This window comes from Carcharhinus amblyrhynchos, chromosome 11 (assembly GCF_965287045.1).
Source record: "Carcharhinus amblyrhynchos chromosome 11, sCarAmb.v2.hapA, whole genome shotgun sequence".
NCBI lineage: Eukaryota > Metazoa > Chordata > Chondrichthyes > Carcharhiniformes > Carcharhinidae > Carcharhinus > Carcharhinus amblyrhynchos.
Genome location: NC_137334.1, coordinates 2888295 through 2898062, shown reverse-complemented (window position 1 = coordinate 2898062; position 9768 = coordinate 2888295). Strand labels below are relative to the sequence as shown.

Here is a 9768-nt window from a genome sequence, read left to right as displayed (position 1 = left end):
GGTGGACTTCAACCTAGTGTTCTGAGACTTCTTTCTGTAAAAGACCAGGTCGGAGGCAAATAATTCACCTCCTGACTCCCTAAAGCTTGTCCACCATCCACCAGGCACAAGTCAGGGGTGTGATGGAATATTCTCCACTTGCCTAGATAAGTGCAGCTTTAACCACACTCAAAAAAACTTGACACCACCCAACATAAAGCAGCCTGCTAGATTGGCACCCTACCTACCACCTTAAACATTCAGTCCCTCCACCATCAATATGCAATGTTTACAAGATGCACTGCAGCAAATCATGAAGGCTCCTTTAACAGCTCCTCCCAAACCCGTGGTATCTATCAGCTATAAAGACAAGAGCAGCAAATGTATAGGAACACTACAACGTGGAAATTCCCCTCCAAGCTTCTCACCATCCAAACTTGGAAGTATATTGCTCTTCCTTCACTGTCACTGGATCAAAATCCTGGAATTCCCTCCCTAACAGCACCAAGGGTGTAACTACGTCTCAGGGACTGCAGTGGTTCAAGAATGCAGTTCATCACCACCTTCTCAAGAGCAATTAAGGATGGACACTAAATGCTGGCTTAGCCAACGATGCCCATATCCCACGAAAGTAATTTTTAAAAAGTAATTAACAATTTAAAATAATTCAAACAATATATCCTCACTAGTTCCCTCTTTTGGGAGCCTGCTTTTAGCACAACACTAACAGTTTTTTTTGTATTGCATAATGTTTTGAGACTTCTTTCTTCTTGGCTTTTCTTCAACTAAGAAAATATAACACTTGTTTGTTTAATAATTTGATTAGTAAAACGTGTTCTATCTGATAATGAAATATAAGTTACTGACAGATCTTTTATCTGTGATAGATTGTACTCACATTTTCTTATTTTTAAGAACTTCCTGATCTTCCTCTTCATTTAGCCAAAGCAAAGCAACACTGATCGCTAAATCATAATGTGCCTGTGTAATAAAGATTATGAGATTATTTTTAAATTTGTTTAATCCATTCAATAGGACTATCTCTGTATCATGTTTATAAACTGCTTGCTGTTATCATGCACAGTTAGAGTGATTGCTCTTGGAAAGTCAATTAAATGTGGAACAGAATGATTAGCGCTTGGCTAAACTCTTTATTCAATCAACATTTGACTTCGACCATGTTCATATCACAATACTGTAAACACAGCTGCCCTTTTAACATATATACATTTTTCCCCTGAATATTAATGTACAATTCTAGCGCTGGGAAAATATTGCCACCATCATCTGTGTGTAGTTTGTATGGTCTTCCTGTATCTGTGTATGTTCCTCCGGGTGCTCCAATTTCCTCCCACAGTCCAAAGATGTGCAGGTTAGGTGCACTGGCCGTGTTAAATTGCCCCTTAGGATGGCAAGATGTGTAGGTAGGAAAACGTGCAGGGGGGTAGGATAGAGGCGCGTGGGCCGGGATAAGATGTTCTTTCGAAAAGTTGGTGCAGAGTTGATGGGCCAAATTACCTCCTTCTGTACTGTAGGAATTGTGTGATTCTACAGTAGATCTGAGTTTATGTGAAAATTTTATAAGTAATACTTTAAAATAATAAAAGACCAATAAATTTATTGTATTGTACAATCACAAATAAATTACGTATGTTATGAAAATTAAGCCCAATGTGGCAGCCAATATTTCTCATCTGTAGCTCATGTGCCATGATCAACGGAAGTGATCTGTTGCCTTGATCTAAGAAACTGTTTAAAGCCCCCATTTTCCAATTGATGCTGTCTCCATAAGTTACAAACCAATTCAGAATGGATAATCTATTTCGGCTGATAGTGGTATGAAGAGAAGATTGTAATTAATAATAGTTTTAGCTCAAGGTTGGTTTGGAACCCTTGGACAGTGATGGAATGATACCAAAGTGGGAAGCTTTTGCTGAGATCTATGGGAAAACAGAATGGAAGAGGATTAATATAGATGGCCACAAGAGAAAATTTACAAGATTTTGAGTTTTTATGGCTAGTTAGGTCCAAAAAAAGTGACTAAGTGGATGGAGATTGAAGTTTCCTGGGCGCTTGAAGGCATTCTACACGGCTGGCACTGCTATAATTTAAACTAGTAACCAACTCACATTTTGCTTTTACTTTTTTTAAGTACTGTAAGTTTCTTCCTGTAAATGCAGCGTATATAGAATGAATTCTGTTTCCTAATTATTGCATTCATTTTTAATCAGCAATTACCTTTCTTTGGGAGGACACATCAAATTACATATTGCATAATTGATTAGAAGTGGAAATGTCAGGGAGTTTTATTAGCTCTGTCACAGGGTGTGCATAATCTGTACTTTACTAATGTTACAATGTATTTGTTTATGGGATTAAACTTAAATTAGCTTTGTTGTACATATACTCCAGAGGTGAAAGCAATCCTGCTTGCTATCTGGTGACGACATGGGGTGTAGACAGGATCAGACACCCATGATTAAATAGCTGCTAACAATTACTATCTTTGTCGGTGAAACTAACATTTGGATAAAATTTGAGAGCTCATGGAACTGTATTCTTGCACGGTTTACAGTCTCATGAAAGGAGCTCATTTTCAATGTTTTAATTTCAGTAGTTTTTTGTGTACAAGGTAATTTAACAATAGTACCAAGGCAGAATTAAATAACGCTTGGACTTGTAGCTAATATGCTGTTGGACAAAATGGTGGAAACTTTACCCTGGATTGAGCCTGTGCTGTATCTGAATTTGCTAAATGTGAGATGTTAATAATTGGAGAGCTAAGTTTCTGGTGACCCTCATCTTGATGAATATCACCAAAATGAAGAATATCTTGTACTTACTTGAGTCATGGGGAAAACAGTGAAAGGGATTAGAAGAGTGCGAGGGATGGAAATAAAGCCAGTAAACTGAGGGCACAGATAGATCCAGAGAAGCATGATATCATCGCTATAAGGGAAATATGGCTTAAGGAGGGGCAAAAATGGCAGCTCAGCATTCCTGGATATAAAGATTCTTGCAGGATAGAGAGTGGGATAAAAAGGTAGGATGCAGGGAGTATTATTGATTAACGAAGCAATCCCAACTGTGAGGAGGGATAATATGTGAATATCAAAACAGGCCATTTGAGTTAAGATCTGAAATTAAACAACGGGACATCCACATTGCTAAGACTGTACTATCGACAGCCAAATAATGGAAGGAAATCAGAAACACTCGGGGTATCTTATCTGGAATTTTAACAAATCTCATTTGGGATAACAGATTTGAGGTCATAACAGCTGGCAGATAAAAGCATGCCACTGTGAGGTGCAGGTTTTCATGGATTCAGCGGCGAGATTTAAGACAGCCAGTTCAAGTAAAAATACCAGTGTGGAAGATGAATTTATCCAGGTGACGTTCCAGGAGAATAGTTAGCATTAACGACAGAGGTTCATCTCTGGTGTCTCCGTAAGCTTTCACCATTCCGAAGAAAAACTAGGCAACAAGTTCACCAACTTGCATTCACAAGAGTGCAATCATTAATAGTGCTGGACATGTGGCTGACTACAAGCACATAAACATGGATCTACTTGAAAAATTATCAAGTGTTCTGTTGGCTTGTCATTATCCAAGTGGCATAGTCCTTCACTATCTTCATCAATATATGAATTTCAGCAAGCAATTCATGCTCAAATAGTGATATCACTGAACTGCCTTTCTAATCTGTTATTTTGTTCATCAGTTAACCCTATTAATTTTTGTGTTGCTCACTATCATTTTAAGGTTAATAAAGGATTGTTAGCTATTGACATTGTCTCTTTTAATAATTACTTAGATTAATTAATTCACTGAGTACTCTTGCTAATGTAAATGCTGAAACAGTTGACAACTCAGGAAGTCACTAGGCACAACTAACTACAAGCACATACTGAATGGTGAACTACATATGGTTTCTGACAAGGAATTAAGGTTAAGGATCAGTTTGGCACATTTTATAAATATTGTTTGGCTATTAATTCCTGCATTCTCAGTAAGATATTTAGGGGAGGCAATGGTCTCGTTGGTATTATCACTAGACAATTAATTCAGAAACTCAGTTAATGTTCTGGGGGTCTGGGTTCGAATCTCGCCGTGGCAGATGTTGAGACTGGAATTCAATAAAAATATCTGAAATTAAGAACCTACTGATGACCACGAAACCATTGTTGATTGTCGTAAAGACCTATCTGGCTCACTAATGTCCTTTAGGGAAGGAAATCTGCCATCCTTACCTGGACTGGTCTACATGTGACTCCAGAGCCATAGAAATGTGGTTGACTCTCAGCTGCCCTCAGGAAACTAGGGATGGGTTATAAATGCTGGCCAGCCAGCAAAGCCCATGTCCCATGAATGAATAAAAAAAAGGGTTTCAAGCAGATTTTCAAGAAAACTTGGAAATAAGGGCATGTTACCTGAATAATGTTTCTTTTTGTGAATTTTTGATAAAGGAATATTCAAACAAATCAACATTGTTTCCAAATTAACTAGTTAGTAGTAATTGTCTCTATTGTTTATAGCTTTACCAAATCATTGAAGTATGTTGACTCCATTTTCCCCTTGGGATCGAAGCTGTTTTCACGAAGTCTAGTGCCAATATAATTTTTCCTTTGTACAGAAACAGATGCTGATTACATGAGAGAAGGACAGCAAGTGACAATAACTCCAATGTTCTCATTAAAAACACAGTTTTATGATTTATAAAATATCATTGTGCTTTACTGACCTACATAACTGTAAGTAATACAGACAAAAAAAGGGTTTGATTCTTAGTCTATGCTGCATTAAGTAACAAACTGTGGGACCATAATTGGTTCCTGCCCTAAAAAGATGAGAAATTACATGTAAATAATCATACAAAGGGCCATCTCGATTGCTATCAGTGACCACTGGTAGAAAGTATGCATAATAACGATGTTCACAGCAAGAATAAGTTCAGTTGTTAACAACCAGGTTGGTCAAATATTTTGTCAGTGATCTTGTCAGACTTCACACGGGAAGAATTTCCACTTTTATTAAGCACTAGAGGACTGTCAGCATCTGTATGTAAACTTTCAGCACACTAATTAATGCAAGATGTGAAAATTAGAAATGATTAATCATTCTGAAAACCTTCAAATTAAACGTTTTCTCCCCTCTCTCTCACCTTAAGCTGCTGTTTAAGCACACACATAAAACACAACATTTAGCGAGGGAGTTCCCATTTGATACGTACAATAATCTTTCAATTTCTTTCTTTATTCTCCTTTCTTCCACTTTCAGTGACATTCCTGTTCTGCTAAAGTCACTCTGCGCACAAAGACCAGGTATTATATTCGTTAGCTCATCCTCTGCAATGAAGTTTAGGTTTCTTTACTTAGAGTAATACCGCAAAGCTTACCACAGACAACTGGGAATGCTGACAAGCCAATTTCAATGTTGTTCATACATGGACATTGCTCTTCTCAAATTTAAAATCTTGAAAGCAATTGCAGGTTACCTGAATAATATTTCTCTCAAATACGGAATGGTTCCAGGATCACAGCAGTTCTATCCCTAAAAATGAATATAGGCTTCTAGAAATGTAATTTAGAGTGACTGATATCAGAAAGTGTTTGCAGGATAAATACTAAGAGGATGCCTTCTTCATAGCGTCTGCAATTTCCGTACTTCTGAAAGACGATACTCTGGTTTCTGAACTCAATCCAAAAAAAACCAAAGTACTTTTCTTGTTGCTAGGAAACCTTGGTGTAAACACAAATGGCAACAGGCACCTTGGATTTAAATTACATACACGTCTCTCACAGAATTGTATTCCCAATTAATTAGTTTGCCAAGTTACCTTCAAATAGATGACAACTAAGAGATATTGATTTTATAAATATAGGGTAGTTTTCAGACATTTCAACCAAATGCTTGGAGAAGTCTCAAATGCACACAGCAAACATATCACAAGTAGTATCAGTTGCTTGCATCAATATAAACAAGTTGGCTTAACAAAGATGAACAATAAAGTTAATTACCCATTCTTAGGTCTGTTCAGTCCTTAACCTAGAATAGTTCCTGTATCTAGTCCATGTAATGTTTATCAACAAAAATAAAAGCATATTACTGTGGATGGTGGAACCTGAAAAAAAACAGAATGTGCTGGAAAATCTCAGCAGGTCTGATGGCAGATTCTGTTCTTTTTTAATCAACTGTTTTCTCTCCAAAACGTGTTTCTGATGAGTAAATAATGAAAAAAATGAGGGAAGTTTGCTAGTGCCATTCGGGAAGGTTTAACTTAAATAGCAGAGGGTGGGAATCGGAGCAGCAGGTCAGTATGTAAAGAGAAAATAGAAGCCAATAGGACAACCAGCAAGGCCAGTTTAAATGTAAAGAACGGCGAAAATACAGAAGGTGTATTGAGTGTGTCAGGAGATAGAGACAATAAAAAAAAAGGTACTGGGGGATGAGAGTGAACAGCCAAAATTAGAATTCTTTACATTAATGCATGGAGTGTAAGGAACAAACTGAATGAGCTGCAAGAACAGATTCAAATTGGTAACGATGATTTAGTAGCCATTACTGAGACAGGGGTGCAGAATGGTCAGAACTAGGAACTAAACATACCAGGTTATATAGTATATAGAAGGGACAGAGGAGAACCAGAGGGAATGAGTAGCATTTCTGATCAATAACAGAATCACTTCTAAGGTGAGGAAGGATGTAATTAGAGAAAAGCTTCCAGTTGGGACCCTATGGGCGGAACTGAGGAAGCATAAAGGAACCAAAACCACAATAGCTGTCATATATAGACCATCTGGTGGTAGCTTGGAAGTTCTAGACCATATAAATGCTGAAATTAGGCCACTATTGAGTAAAAACAGAGTAGTACTGGTGGGTGATTTTAATCTTAACATAGACAAAGAAGAACAGACAAGTACCTGCCAGAAAGGTTATGAATTTCTGGAGTGTATCCAGGGTAGTTTCCTATGGCAGCATGTCTTGGATGTGACAAGGGGTCAGGTATTACTGGATCTGATGCTGAGAAACGAACCTGATTTAATTAGCGACCTAGTTGTTCAACGAGATTTGTGGTTCAGGTGCATAGCTCCTTAAAATGCCACAAACCGGTGCAGAAAATAGCTAACGGAATGCTAGCCTTCATATATAAAGGGCCCAAGTATAGGGATACAGTTGTACAAAACCTTAGTTAGACATCATTTAGCAGACTGGGAACAGGGACAGGCACAACACCTTAGGAAGGATGTTTTGGCCCTGGAAGAAGTTCAATGCAGGTTTACAAGAATTATCCCTGGACTTCAGGGTTAAAGTTGCAAGGAGAGATTGGACAAATTAGGCCTTTATTGCTTGTCAAACAATGATCTTAACATGATCAAGTTTAGTGTAGCATTTGTAAAAGATAAGCAAAGATCGGATACTAAAATTTTGGATTTGATCAGGGCAGACTTTAGTGGGATGAGGTAACGATTGTTCACAATATATTGGGACATTATGCTCATGGGTAGAACAACTGAGGAACAGTGGAGGGTATTTGAAGAAACACTTAATGCTATTCAGAAGCAGTTTATGCACATGAGAAGGAAAAGTTCCGTCTCACAAAATATACAGCCATGGCCTTCTAAGGATGTTAGGGACAGCATAAAATTAAAAGGAACAGTTTATACAAATGTAAAGTACAGATCTCACAGAATGGGAAAATATAAAGACCAACAAAGAGGCTTATAAGAGTGGCAAAAAGAGACTATGTAAGAAAACTTACAAGGGACATAAATGAGAACAGAATTTATCGTTACATAAAGGAGAAGTGACTGGTTAAAAGCAGTATTGGCCCACTGAAGACTGAGGGTAGGAATGTTGTCAATGATTCTGGCAAAAGGGAGGAAAGCTTGCCATACCAAGGAAACTAACAGAGGATCAGAGACAGGGTCTAAGTAGAATTATTTTAAGTGTATCATCAGTAATGGGGAAACTAAAGAGTGACAAATCCCCAGGACCTGATGGTTTCCATCATGTTCAAGTAGACAGAACACATTACCAGAGTCCTAACTAAAACCTTTCAGAGTTCGCTACATTCAGGAGTCGTACCTGGTGGCTTCTGTCATTCCGCTTTTTAAGAAGGGTGACAGAGGGAAACCAGGAAATTACAGACCAGTTAGCTTAACGTTTGTGGTGGAGAAATTGTTGGAGTCATTAATCAAAGGTAGGGTAATTCATCACTGAGAAATTTCAGTTAACCAGGGAAGAGTCAGCATGGCATCATGAAGGGTGGGTCATGTCTGACAAACCTCACAGAATTCTGTGAAGAAGTGACACAGATGGTGGACAGAGGGAAGTCGATGAATATCCTTTATATGGACTTCCACAAGACTTTAGATAAAGTCCCTCACAAGTGATTTATAGCTAAGGTGGCAGCTCGCGGAATTGAAGGTAGATTGCTGAAATGGATAGGAAATTTGTTGAGCAACAAAGATCTGCGTAATAGCTAATTACTCAAATTGGCAGGATGTGACTAGTGATATCTTGCAGGGATGTCTTGGGGTTATTTTTAATGTTCAGTAATGACTCAGATAATGGCATAAGAAGTCAAATGTCCAAATGTGTAGGTGACACAAAATTGGACAGCATTGTCCAATAAGAACAGCACAAAACTACATCAGAATATTGATAAATTGGTTGAATGGGCCAAGTTGTGGCAAATGTATTGTAACGTAAATGTGTGAAGTCATCCATTTCAGATCGAAAAAGGATAGATCAGGGTACTTTATAAAAGGCACAAAGTTAAATTCAGTGGATATCCAATGAGATTTGTGGTTCAGTCTTTCGGGTCGAACCAAGCAAACAAACTTAAATTACATTCGGACAAAGAAAAAGGGGGCAGCTCCCCAAAAGGAGGGGGAACGGCCCAAACAGAAACAAAAAGTACAAAGGAAACTTAAGACACGTCAAATCAAAATGTGATTGTCAGGGTCTATAAGGCACCTCAGCCCCGGCGGTGCCCAACGGGCACGGAAGGCCTCAACTGTGCCCACGGACACTGCGTGCTCCCTCTCCAGGACACCCGGCCGTGAATGTAGCCGCGGTAGAGGGGCGGACAGTCGGGATGGATGGCTCCGTCAATCGCCCGCTGCCTGGACCTGTTGATGGCGCGTCTCACCAGGCCCAGGAGCAGGTTCACGAGGAGATCGGCATCCCGACCCTCCCCTCTCCGCACCGGGTGTCCGTAGATCAGGAGCATGGGACTGAAATGCAAACGGAACATCAATAAAAGGTTCTTCAGGAAATCAAAAAGGGAGTGCAACCTATAACACAAAACGTAGACATGGTCCACGGACTCCTCAAGGCCACAGAAAGAAGTCTCAGGAGCCCGCGAACCAGTGAATCCTACGGTTGTGCCACATGCAGCACCTTCCACCCCAGGTCCCCGAGGTAATTGGGGGAGATCCCTCCGTAGAGCGACCTCCATTGGGGACCTCCGCCGCCTGGCAGCAACACGGCCCGCCAAGGTGTGTCCGGGCGACGGGCAAGGATGTGGTAGTGGAAGGTGTGCAGCAGCAGCCCGTACAGGAAACGCCTCCGCGCGCTGGAAAAAGGCACGGAGGACATTTCCGTCAGACGGCTCATGCTGTGGGGCACCTGACCTGGGGAGGGGGGTCTTGGCTTCGGGCCAATGTGAAATTCCGTCCAAACAGGGGAATGCTCAGACAGGATTATGAAACCCTACTTAGAGATCATTTAGCATACTGGGAACAGGTATGGCACCATGTGAGAAACACAGCTCACAGTTAA

General features: G+C 39.7%; 1 long non-coding RNA gene across 1 annotated transcript; it reads right to left on the bottom strand.

The window, feature by feature from the left end:
• Positions 1-876: 876 nt before the first annotated feature.
• LOC145349645 (uncharacterized) lies at positions 877-5327 on the bottom strand. The gene is made up of 3 exons (XR_013888131.1): positions 5213-5327; positions 4524-4605; positions 877-960 (listed from the first exon to the last, which is right to left on the bottom strand). It is a non-coding gene; the product is annotated as an uncharacterized LOC145349645 (long non-coding RNA).
• Between the last annotated feature and the right edge of the window lie 4441 nt (positions 5328-9768).